This window comes from Pseudophryne corroboree, chromosome 4, assembly GCF_028390025.1.
Source record: "Pseudophryne corroboree isolate aPseCor3 chromosome 4, aPseCor3.hap2, whole genome shotgun sequence".
NCBI lineage: Eukaryota > Metazoa > Chordata > Amphibia > Anura > Myobatrachidae > Pseudophryne > Pseudophryne corroboree.
In genome coordinates this window covers 444,576,408-444,589,230 of record NC_086447.1, presented here as the reverse complement: position 1 = coordinate 444,589,230, position 12,823 = coordinate 444,576,408, and the positions used below count along the sequence as shown (strand labels likewise).

General features: G+C 40.6%; 1 long non-coding RNA gene across 2 annotated transcripts in view; it reads left to right on the top strand.

The window, feature by feature from the left end:
- The first annotated feature begins 260 nt into the window (after positions 1-260).
- The window catches only part of LOC134911484 (uncharacterized), a 167,138-nt gene continuing 154,575 nt past the window's right edge, over positions 261-12,823 (top strand). For both annotated transcript variants that reach the window (XR_010176612.1, XR_010176613.1), the window contains exon 1: positions 261-425. This is a non-coding gene — a long non-coding RNA (uncharacterized LOC134911484). The remainder of the gene's footprint in view (positions 426-12,823) is intronic.

Genomic DNA, 12,823 nt, shown 5'->3' with positions numbered 1-12,823 from the left:
TCTTCAGTCTCCTGCAGCCTGGAGTACACAGTGCTTCTAGTTAAAAGCATTTACTCCCGGAGCACTACTGAGCCCAGCCAGCAATCAGCAGTGCATTGCAGAATTACTCTCCTGATGAATCATTAGCTTCAGCTAACTCACAGCTGATCTGAACACCCAATCCAGCGGGGTGTGTTCTCACAGAGCTGCAACATCCAATCATCACAGACCAAGGAGTATAAACTCCAGTTCCTGGCTCAGTCTCATTGCCTTGGACAATGAGTCACACTCAGTGTACTAGTGCTCCTGGTTCCCATGGTCCTGTCTCCAAGTGGATCCCCTGTTGTACCTTTCATCGTTCAAGTCTTCAGTCTTCATTCCTTCAGCCTGCTTCAGATTCCAGCCACAGATCACTACTTCCATCTGCAGTAAGAGACTTTCCTCAGGTATTACTCTCTGCTAAACCTGTGCACCTAATTAACAACATTGCATCCTGTGCATTATGGTGGTTATTCCGAGTTGTTCGCTCTTTGCCGATTTTTGCTATATTGCGATTAGTCGCTTACTGCGCATGCGCAAGGTTCGCAGAGCGCATGCGCTTAGTTATTTTACACAAAAGTTAGGTATTTTACTCACAGCATAACAAGGATTTTTCATTGTTCTGGTGATCGTAGTGTGATTGACAGGAAGTGGGTGTTTCTGGGCGGAAACTGGCCGTTTTCTGGGCGTGTGTGAAAAAACGCTTGCGCTTATGGGAAAAACGCGGGAGTGTCTGAAGAAACGGGAGAGTGTCTGGGCGAACGCTGGGTGTGTTTGTGACGTCAAACCAGGAAAGAAACTGACTGAACTGATCGCAATGGCTGAGTAAGTCTGGAGCTACTCAGAAACCGCTAAGAATTTTCTATTCGCAATTCTGCGAATCTTTCGTTCGCAATTCTGCTAAGCTAAGATTCACTCCCAGTAGGCGGCGGCTTAGCTTGTGCAATGCTGCTAAAAGCAGCTAGAGAGCGAACAACTCGGAATGAGGGCCCATATCCAGCATTTAACACTCTTGCTGAGTAGGACTGCCTCCTGCCTGGGCCGTGCAAGGCCAAAGTATTTCTATGTTATAGAGACTGTGCTTTTACAAAATACCGGAGTTCTGCTTTTCTTCAATTATTACTACAGTACTGTTTTGCATCCAGCTATTCAAGTTGTTGTTGTTGTTATTATTATTATTATTATTATTATTATTATTATTACCTATTTCTGTTACCAGTGACTTTTGAATATACATTTCCTTTGGACTCAGTTACTGTTCATTACTACTATCAGTTGTACCAGTTTTATCCATGCTTTAGTTTCTGTTATTATTGGCTTCCAAGTAACTATCCATTGTATATCATCCCATCTGTTTCCAACGACTCTGTGACACAATAAACACCAGTGCTTATGCGCAGGACTTTTATCAAGCCTCCTTGTTTTATACACCGCACCAGCCCTGACCCACTAGTGCCCCGTCTGGGAACAGATAAAACCAGAAACCTGACAAAAATTTAGCAATGCTAACAGCAAAGGAGTGCGCACATTAAAAAAAAATAATAATAGATACATCAACAAGATATCCAGGCATACTCAAGCAATCTAATTGTTTGCAAAAGCCAATTGGTGTATTTTATTTTCAATGGATTATACATCAATATGTCAGACATGTGGCCAGGGGTGTAATAACATAAGCGTGCTCATATAAAAAAAAGATGCACCAACATGCTATTCAAGCAAACACCTAGACATGGAATGGTTTGAAAAAAGTTAATTGTTGACATTAATGTACAATAGCAATATAGTTTTGCAGACATTCAGTTTAATTACTTGTAAAGGAAATATTTGATTAAGATGCCTAATGCAAAGTAAAATCTTTTAAAAAATTAAATAGTGTATAAAAGTCCCAGAAATAAAATGGTTTGAGTAAGCCAGTTGGTGACCTTCAGTTAGATTTTTGTTTAAGTACTCTTGATTAGCTACTGAATTGATTAGATACTTTAGAAATCATATATTTAACATGTGAAGAGCTATTAGCAGTAGTAATAAATAGTCATTTTAGAAATTAAGATACAGTACCACCAGGAGAGTCTCAGCCAACAGACAATAAACATATTCCATTGTCACTGTTATACAGCATGTGTAACATGTACATCTATGACAGCTGCAGCAATAAATGGTCATTTTAGAGAGCATTACTGTGCACCAATGTGGACAAAGACCATAGTAGAAAATAGTGAGATGCAATTGTCCTTGGAAACTGCTAGTTACCATTACTGTATGTTGTACAGTATATGCAATAAACATGCTTACAAATGCATGAAATAGTACCCTGTAGTTTTAACCCTTTTGTAAAATCTGATACTCCCTCTTACACAATATTCTTCACATTAAACCTCTTGAATTTTCAAAACAATATTTTTGTCTTGAGGAGGTTGCTGTATAGAGGGCCTTCAGAGATACTGTAGGCAGAAGTTCAATGCTGCATGCAAGCAGCATTACATTTCCATCTGATCTCTAGGAGGGGCATGCAAGAGATGTCTCAGTAGAAGAGACGCTTCCTGCATGTAGCTGCAATCCCAGCACTGTGACCAACGACACAACCTGGGATCCAACACTGCAACCATTGTTTGTGATGTTCCCTGTAGAAGGCCAACTAAGTAAGCCTTAGCTTGCACAGCTGGTCAACAGAAGCAGGGACTCAAAGGCCAGGAAGTCTGCATGGTGAGGCACATACCCTTGGCTGTCCCCCTCCTAGAAAGACACCACTGTTTCTAGGAACGCATCCCTCCATCCACCTCCTCCCTACCCTCATAGTGCCACTGCCTGTCAATTGGACAGTGGCAGAGGAGAGCTCTATACAACAACACAAGGCCCATTCTGTGCATGCGCAGAACTGACCTTGGACAGCTGCAGATTTCCGATAATTGTGAATCTGCATGGGATGCAGTCCTGTATCCCACTCTGAATCAGGCCCAGAGTCAAATATACACCATTCTTTTCAAAAATGACAATGCTTTCTGCCACTGCTGTGCCACTATGTTTCATAAGTGTCATAACATTTATTACCTGCCATGTTTTTTATGTCATTGTGTATGTCAGTTATTTTGCCAACCAGCTAAACAGTTGTCCGGTCATCATTAGAAAACTGACTGTAGCTGAATGTTAATAATATAAATAATAATCTATAAGCAAACAAAATCTCATAATTATATGATTTTGCCTGTTTTTAGCATATGTAATTAAATCCAAAACCAAAGATTGATTTAGAAGAAAAATCAAAAATAAACTTAAAACAAGAGGTTCAAGCACATCTCTATTTGCAAAAGGTAAGAGATTTCACCATAAATGGCGTACAAACAGGCGCTGTGACTGGGCTGGTTCTCTAAGCTGCCTTTGGAAAAAGTGATAGTTGGTCACCCCAAAAACATAAATATATAAGTACAAAGAAACCAACTGCGCTTTAATAAATAATGTCAATTTTATATTGGCTGGTTAAAAAAGCCACAATACAAATATACAATAAAAAACACACACATGGAATCAAATGACAATTCATATAAAATGGAAAAAATACTGAATAAAAACAGAGCCTTGTTGAGCCAATCTCTAAACCTCAATTAGTTTCTCTTAGGGCAGTCTGTGTGCAAAAGCCGGCATGTGCAAATTTTGCTGATGAAAATGAAAATCCTGCAGGACACACATGCATATGTTATTACTAAGTGCCTTGTGGTATCTCAGCTGGGTATTCCACCTAGCGCGGGTCCAGAGTACTCTCTTAATCCAATGCAATAGCAGTGATGGTTCTCCTCGTATTACTCTCCACAACCAAGAAACTGGAAACTCCCAATGTGCAAATGATTTTTGTAAAGTCCTGTGGAAGTGGTCAGCAGTGCCCTGGTCAGAGATGTGGCCCCATAACACAGTTCGCTGTCACTTGGCAGCTTTATCAAAGGTAATGTCACAGTGGTTCAGTTCCCCTTATATAGGGGCTACAATAAAACATACACGATTAGCACAGGTCCCACCTGTGCAAACTTAATAAACACAATTATCAAAATGATCCCATCCTTCGTAGGTAGCAGCAGAATGACAAACCATCTCCATTCATATTAATTAATTCAAAAAACGAGATTCCTAAACTATAAATTAGACATATAAAACTAGTTTATTTTATTTGAATCGGTCACATGACCACGTCACATGTCTAACTGGCCCCGCTGGCCGGCTCCCTATTGGTCTCCTTATGTAAATAAACTATATCTCCATGGATATCTAAACCCAATGATCCAGGTCACGTGACCGGACAACAACTCCATATTCGGAGTTCCTGTTTCCGGCCACGTGAGCGCGGCTCTCCCACTGATGGCCTCCGTACGTGACGCCCTTCATGTGTGACGGCGTGTGCGATGAAGCTACCCATGTGGGCAGTACACACACCCAGGGAATCCTCAGTAGTTAATGGATGTTTAGTTTATATCCGCATCACATGACGTAGGGATGGGCAGGGAACAGTTGGTTTCTGGCACCAATGGAGTAAAAAGAGGAAAAGAGAGCAATAATTTCCCTTATGAGCTTGCTTTCATTACAAAATTTAACAATAGGTCAGGAGAGATCAAAAAATCATTTAGCCATAATTACAACATCTTAAAACAGGACCCCATTTTGAAAAATGAATTACCCCCATATCTGAAAGTCATTTATAAGAAGAACAGATCCCTCAAAACCATTCTGGCTCCGAGTCTGTTGAAAAACAAACAAAATAAAAAAGGAGATGAGGATAAAAGTGGATGGTTACCCACCAGGATCAACGGGTTTTTCAAATGTGGGAAAACCCATTGTACGAACTGTCTATATGTTGTTAATCGGACCAAAACCATAAAAATGGAGGGTAACGAAGAATCATATTTAATAAACAGTTTTATCAACTGTAACACAGACTGGGTTATTTACATGTTGGACAGTAGTTGTAAATTGAGGTATATAGGTAGAACTACCCATAGTCTGAAAACCAGGTTTACTGAACATAGATGAAATATTTTAAGTAAAAAGATGAACCATAGTGTGTCCAGACATTTTGCGGAGAATCATCGAGGTGACCCTAGCTCCATGCGAGTTACAGGGTTAGAAAAAATCTCACGGACAGTCAGGGGGGTGATCGTTTCCGTATTCTATGTAAACAGGAGACTTATTGGATCTTCAGGATGAATTCACTCCATCCACATGGGTTGAATGAGGCGATGGAGATGAATTTTATTCTATAGATCATCATGCTTTCCGCATTCGTAGTTTAGAGGGGGTTAGGCCCCATTTTTTGTTAATAATAATAATAATAATAATAATAATAATTATTATTGAGGGTCATTTTTGGTCCAAAACCAATATTGTATTGGGAAGGAATTGTTGCTGGTATTTAGACCCCTACTGTGTGTTCTACCATTGCTTGTTCACTTCTCTATGTTTACTAAACTGAACATTATCCCATTATAGTTTCCTGTTTATGTCTAAATAAGATTCCAGTTTTAATAGATGGAGAGAAATATGTTTATAGGAATTACTTATTAGTCCATCATGATTATATATCTATGCATATAACTAAGGAAGTTTGTGTATCTATACATTTTTATATGCATTGTTTTATTTATGTCTTATTATGGTTTTGTTTATTTTTGTTCATGTCAATCATTTGCAAAGAATTTTTTTTTTGTTTCTTTGCTTTTTTTCATGTCAGGATTGCTAAAGCCCCTCTGGCTGCTTACATTACTGCAGGGCAGCCGATCATGTGACTACACATGATGTATTTACATCATGTGATGCAGATATAAACTAAACATCCATTAACTACTGAGGATTCACTGGGTGTGTGCACGTACTGCCCACGTGGGTAGCGTGTCGCACACAGCGTCACACACGAAGGGCATCATGTACGGAGGTCATCAGTGGGAGAGCCATGCTCACGTGACCGGAAACAGGAACTCCAAATATGGAGTTGTTGTCCGGTCACGTGACCTGGATCATTGGGTTTAGATATCCATAGCCCCGCTGTCCAGCTCCCTATTGGTCCCCTTTACATAAGGAGACCAATAGGGAGCTGGCCAGCGGGGCCAGTTAGACATGTGACTGCGGTCATGTGACCGATTCAAATAAAATAAACTAGTTTTATATGTCTAATTTATAGTTTAGGAATCTCGTTTTTTGAATTAATTAATATGAATGGAGATGGTTTGTCATTCTGCTGCTACCTACGAAGGATGGGATAATTTTGATAATTTTGTGTTAAGTTTGCACAGGTGGGACCTGTGCTAATCGTGTATGTTTTATTGTAGCCACTATATAAGGGGAACTGAGCCACTGTGACATTACCTTTGATAAAGCTGCCAAGTGAGAGCGAAATGCGTTAGTGGGCCACATCTCTGACCAGGGCACTGCTGACCACTTCCGCAGGAATTTACGAAAATCATTTACACATTGGGAGTTTCCAGTCTCTTGGTTGTGGAGAGTAATACGGGGAGAACCATCACTGCTATTGCATTGGATTAAGAGAGTACTCTGGACCCGCGCTAGGTGGAATACCCAGCTGAGATACCACAAGGCACTTAGTAATAACATATGCATATGTGTGTCCTGCAGGATTTTCATTTTCATCAGCAAAATTTGCACATGCCGGCTTTTGCACACAGACTGCCCTAAGAGAGACTAATTGAGGTTTAGAGATTGGCTCAACAAGGCTCTGTTTCTATTCAGTATTTTTTCCCTTTTATATGAATTGTCATTTCATTCCATGTGTGTTTTTTTTATTGTATATTTGTATTGTGGCTTTTTTAACCAGCCAATATAAAATTGACATTATTTATTAAAGCGCAGTTGCCATCTCTTGTTGCAACCTGTCTCTTGCCGGCTATGGTTCTTAATCAGAATAATGGTTAATAAAAAATGGAATAAAGGGGCAGTACAGTTCCTATGCAAATTATACACCAGTCACGGCACCAGCTGCAGTGCTATAGCAGGATATGGATTTTTTTATTCAGTGAAGAAAGGCAGGATTTACTGCAAAGGGAGTTGCACTGTCAAGTTATAAAATAAAGTAGCACAATCCCAACTCAGTGTAAAAATTAAGCTTAAATATGAAAATGTAGTACATCCGCTTTATTTAGGAAAAGGAGTACTGCAATAGGCGTACTCTTTCTTTTTTTTTTTCCTAACAATTTTATAAGATGCTCTTTATCTTTATAGATATTGTAGACTATAGAGTCGGGATACTATTTTCCAATATTAATATTTTCATTAGAAATAAATATGGGAGGTATCATGATGTTGACTCATAGTACTAAGACATTATAATTATTGATAACTAGCAAACGGAAAACAATCAGGTGACTTTATGACAGGAATAGATGTAAATACTGTATCAATAACTGCCCAAACCAACTTACTAACCACAAGCCAATGGCTGATAAACTCAATGATTTAAAAAAAATGGAAATTCTAATAATGATGTATTTTGGTGTATAAAAAAAAAAAAGTATGCTGAATATGCCGGCACAATATAAATAAATGTAATAATAACAATAATAATTAAACCTATCTGAGATCTAGATCTGTGCCTTGATTTAAAAACCAGAGCAAACTACTGGATAAGTCTCCCCGAGGGGTTCATACCAGAGCTGACTGGATTGTTGCATCTTCCTAGTGAAACAAATAAAACAAATGTATGTGTAGCTGCATTACATTTCCAAATCAGTGATGGTCAAATCAGAAAGCATTGACAAGCTATTAAACCAATGCTTTACATCACTTTGATCTCTCTATCGTTAGGCAGATCAAAAGAAAAGATTCAGAATGCACACTGATGTCACCTATACTCACTAGCAGAAATGTATGTTTACATCAAATCATGTCTGTACGTACTTTATATGATGAGAGGAAGATAATAACTTTCAGGAAAGAGCAAACCATTCAACACCATTTTATACAATGCAGTACATTCTGTACATATTTTATGCCTTGAACTGTATGGAAAGAACCTTGTTTCTATTACTGTAAGTGTTCTCCAGTGCCACACTTTGGATGAGGCACCGAAATCCATTTCCAAGTGCTATTATAATGTGTTTAAGTCTGACAAACCTGTTAGGAAATGTACAAAATATCCCAATTTTATGAAAATTGCTGTATACTGTATATAGGCTACAGAATTTCCATTAAAGAAGCTGTGTGGTCTGTAACAGATATTGAAAGGTGTGATTTTCCATAGTCAGTAACCAATAATGCAGCCTACTGTGTCTTTTAAATAGTAAATAAGTCAGTATTATTGCAATTAGCTGTGACAAATAACGGTATACTCTATGGCTGTGAGACGATAATGTTCTGATGGATATTATAGAGTTGTATGCAAATCACACTTGCGATCTTATGCAGAAATGGTCAGAAGGAGCATCACATCGTTCATTAGCCACCTTCAGCAGCATGGTGTCAAGTTGTCCCATCGGCCGTGCAGCACAGCAGATGGGATGACCCCGATGTCGGCAGGTGGGAGCACGCAGTAGTGGATACACACTACACAATGTGCATGATGGCGGTCTAATCCATGGGCTTCATATGATCCATGGGATCCATATGGCGGTGTAATCCATGGGATCGGACAACATATTGCCTACTGTGTACCCAGCCTAAATCCAGAATAACAATGGAAATGGACTGCACATGACATCCATGCAGCAGGAAGCTAAAGCAGATTGGTTAATTAGCATCTCGGGTGGAAACCACGCCATAATAAAGCAATATGACTATACAAACACCAGTATGTGTGTTCACACACCAGGGACAGTATTTGGCATATTTGCAATTCTGTTTAACATTCTGTTTAACATTAGCATTAGCATTTTTGCATTTACAAAAAAAGCAAGTCCTTTTGAAGTTAATCTCTTTTTTTTTTTGTAATGTACAGTATTTGCATAGAGGCATGTTTGTCTTAGCATATGTTGCCCTCTTAGTGCAAACATACTGTAGTACTGTTATGCAAATAAATGTAAATTGTATTGCAATGTAGTCTTTAATGTTTCTTTGCTAATGCTGTTGTGGGTTGGTTTTTTTTGTTTCTTTTCCCTCTAACCATGGATTGCTGTATTTTTTGTTTTATTTTATTTGCTCTACATTTTGATTTTTTTTTTTTTTTGTGTGGCACCTTTGCCTTTGTTGCATACTTGCCTAATTGTAAAAAAATGCTTTTCAGGGAAATTGTGAAGACACATACAGTAAGAAAAACGCACAGAAAATACTAATCTGTCTCAGAGGGATGTCATAAATGTACTTATTTTACAGTATAGTCAACTGAAAATAAGTCTCAAAGCAGTTTCATGGTTCAGCACAAAACTACATTTTTTTTTAATATTTCTTGATTTTACAATTTATATGTCCGCATGGTAATGACGGGGGGGGGGGGGGCGCATTTAAAGCCTTCATATGACCATGATTTTTTTTTACTGTACATGGGAATGCAGTAAAATCAAGATATTTTGGGGAAGAGTAGTTCAATTAGTTAATATTGTGTATTTGCCTCACTTGATACCTGACCCATTGGCCTGCATTTGTGTCAACCTTGAAAATTGGAATTTAGGTCCAGACGCAAAATTTATGCTTCGCCTCCTTACTGTTCTTATAACACTCGCAAAGAAAAATATTCTTATACATTGGACCAGTAAGACCTCTCCCTCTGTTCCAGAAGTCAAGCAAATCCTATATTATGACAGGCACGCAACTATACCTGATATTAACAAAGGAGTAGAATTTTTTTTTCAAAAGTTGCAACCTTTTATTAATACTCTAGAGAGATCTGTTCTCTCTCTATACATCCTCACTAGGTAAGCTCATTAGTTCTTATGGTTTCCAATATCATCTCTATGCTGATGAAACCCAAATCTATCTTTCCTCTCCAGACCTCTCCCCTTCTCTCCTCACTCGTATCTCCAACTGTCTCTCTGCTACCTCTTCATGGATGTCCCAGCGCTTTCTTAAACTTAACATGTCTAAGACCGAGCTGATCATCTTCCCTCCCTCCTTGATTCCTCCCTCTCCTTCAAACCACACATTCAGCACCTCTCACAAACCTGCCATTTTCATCTAAAAAATATTTCCAGGATCAGACCCTTTCTGACCCAGGATGCTACTAAGACTCTTATCCACTCACTGGTCATCTCCAGACTGGACTACTGTAATCTCCTCCCGACTGGCATTCCTGACAAATACCTCTCTCCATGCCAATCTATCCTCAATGCTGCTGCCCGGCTCATCTTCCTCACCAAACACACTACGTCCACCTCTCCTCTCTTACTAGACCTTCACTGGCTCCCCTTCCCTTTCAGAATCCATTTCAAGCTTCTCACACTCGCTTACAAAGCCCTCACCCACTCCTCTCCCATCTACATCTCTGACCTTATCTCCCTTTATACTCCCACCCGTCCTCTTCGCTCTGCTAATGCACACCGACTCTCCTGCCTATGGATTACTTCCTTCCACTCCTACCTCCAAGATTTTTCACGTGCTGCACCACTTCTCTGGAATTCCCTACCTCTCCCCCTCAGACTCTCCACCTCTCTACAAAACTTCAAACGGGCTCTCAAGACCCACTTCTTCACCAAACCCAGCCAAATCTCATCCTAACCCTCTGTTCTACACTCTCTATGTACCCCATCTGTGTCACCCCTGTCTGTCTACCCCTCCCCTTTAGAATGTAAGCTCTCACGAGCAGGGCCCTCATCCCTCATGTGCTTATCCTTTTTCTTACTTTAATAATCTTCAATTTCACCAAATCCAGCAGTCTTCTGCCACTGATACTTATTCCAGTGTCATCTGCTGATGTAACTATGTTCATTTACCCTGTACTTGTCCTATACTGTCATCAACTGTAAATTGCTGTTTTCCGGTTAGATTATTTGTTTATGTACTCTGTAATTGGGCGCTGCGGAACCCTTCTGGCACCATATAAATAAAGGATGATGATAATAATAATAATAATAATAATAACAATATAATTAAGCTCTACAAAAATACTTAATGCTATTTGCTTAGGTGCATTTCATTGGATACCTAGTATTTTGGGACCAATAATTCCCTTTTCTCTATCGTCCTAAGTGGATGCTGGGGTTCCTGAAAGGACCATGGGGAATAGCGGCTCCGCAGGAGACAGGGCACAAAAAAGTAAAGCTTTACTAGGTCAGGTGGTGTGCACTGGCTCCTCCCCCTATGACCCTCCTCCAGACTCCAGTTAGATTTTGTGCCCGAACGAGAAGGGTGCAATCTAGGTGGCTCTCCTAAAGAGCTGCTTAGAGAGTTTAGTTTAGGTTTTTTTCTTTACAGTGAGTCCTGCTGGCAACAGGATCACTGCAACGTGGGACTTAGGGGGAAAGTAGTAAACTCACCTGCATGCAGAGTGGATTTGCTGCTTGGCTACTGGACACCATTAGCTCCAGAGGGATCGAACACAGGCCCAGCCGTGGAGTCCGGTCCCGGAGCCGCGCCGCCGACCCCCTTGCAGATGCTGAAGCGTGAAGAGGTCCGGAAACCGGCGGCTGAAGACTCCTCAGTCTTCATAAGGTAGCGCACAGCACTGCAGCTGTGCGCCATTTTCCTCTCAGCACACTTCACTGGGCAGTCACTGAGGGTGCAGAGCGCTGGGGGGGGGGCGCTCTGAGAGGCAAATATAAACCTTATACAAGGCTAAAAATACCTCACATATAGCCCATAGGGGCTATATGGAGATATTTAACCCCTGCCTGACTGGAAAAATAGCGGGAGAAGAACCCGCCGAAAAAGGGGCGGGGCCTATCTCCTCAGCACACGGCGCCATTTTCTGTCACAGCTCCGCTGGTCAGGACGGCTCCCAGGTCTCTCCCCTGCACTGCACTACAGAAACAGGGTAAAACAGAGAGGGGGGGCACATTAATGGCTATATATATATATATTATATATTAAAGCAGCTATAAGGGAGCACTTAATATAAGGATATCCCTTGTATATATAGCGCTTTGTGGTGTGTGCTGGCAGACTCTCCCTCTGTCTCCCCAAAAGGGCTAGTGGGTCCTGTCTTCATTAGAGCATTCCCTGTGAGTTTGCGGTGTGTGTCGGTACGGGGTGTCGACATGTATGAGGACGATATTGGTGTGGAGGCGGAGCAATTGCCAAATATGCAGATGTCACCCCCCAGGGGGTCGACACCAGAATGGATGCCTTTATTTGTGGAATTACGTGATGGTTTATCTTCCCTTAAACAGTCAGTTGAGGACATGAGGCGGCCGGACAATCAATTAATGCCTGTCCAGGCGCCTCAAACACCGTCAGGGGCTGTAAAACGCCCTTTGCCTCAGTCGGTCGACACAGACCCAGACACAGGCACTGATTCCAGTGACGACGGTAGAAATTCAAACGTATTTTCCAGTAGGGCCACACGTTATATGATTTTGGCAATGAAGGAGACGTTACATTTAGCTGATACTACAGATACCGTAAAACAGGGTATTATGTATGGTGTGAAAAAACTACAAACAGTTTTTCCTGAATCAGAAGAATTAAATGACGTGTGTGATGAAGCGTGGGTTGCTCCTGATAAAAAGTTGATAATTTCAAAAAAGTTATTGGCATTATACCCTTTCCCGCCAGAGGTTAGGGCGCGCTGGGAAACACCCCCTAAGGTGGACAAGGCGCTCACACGCTTATCTAAACAAGTGGCGTTACCCTCTCCTGAGACGGCCGCACTTAAGGATCCATCAGATAGAAAGATGGAAGTTATTCAAAAGAATATATACACACATGCAGGTGTTATACTACGACC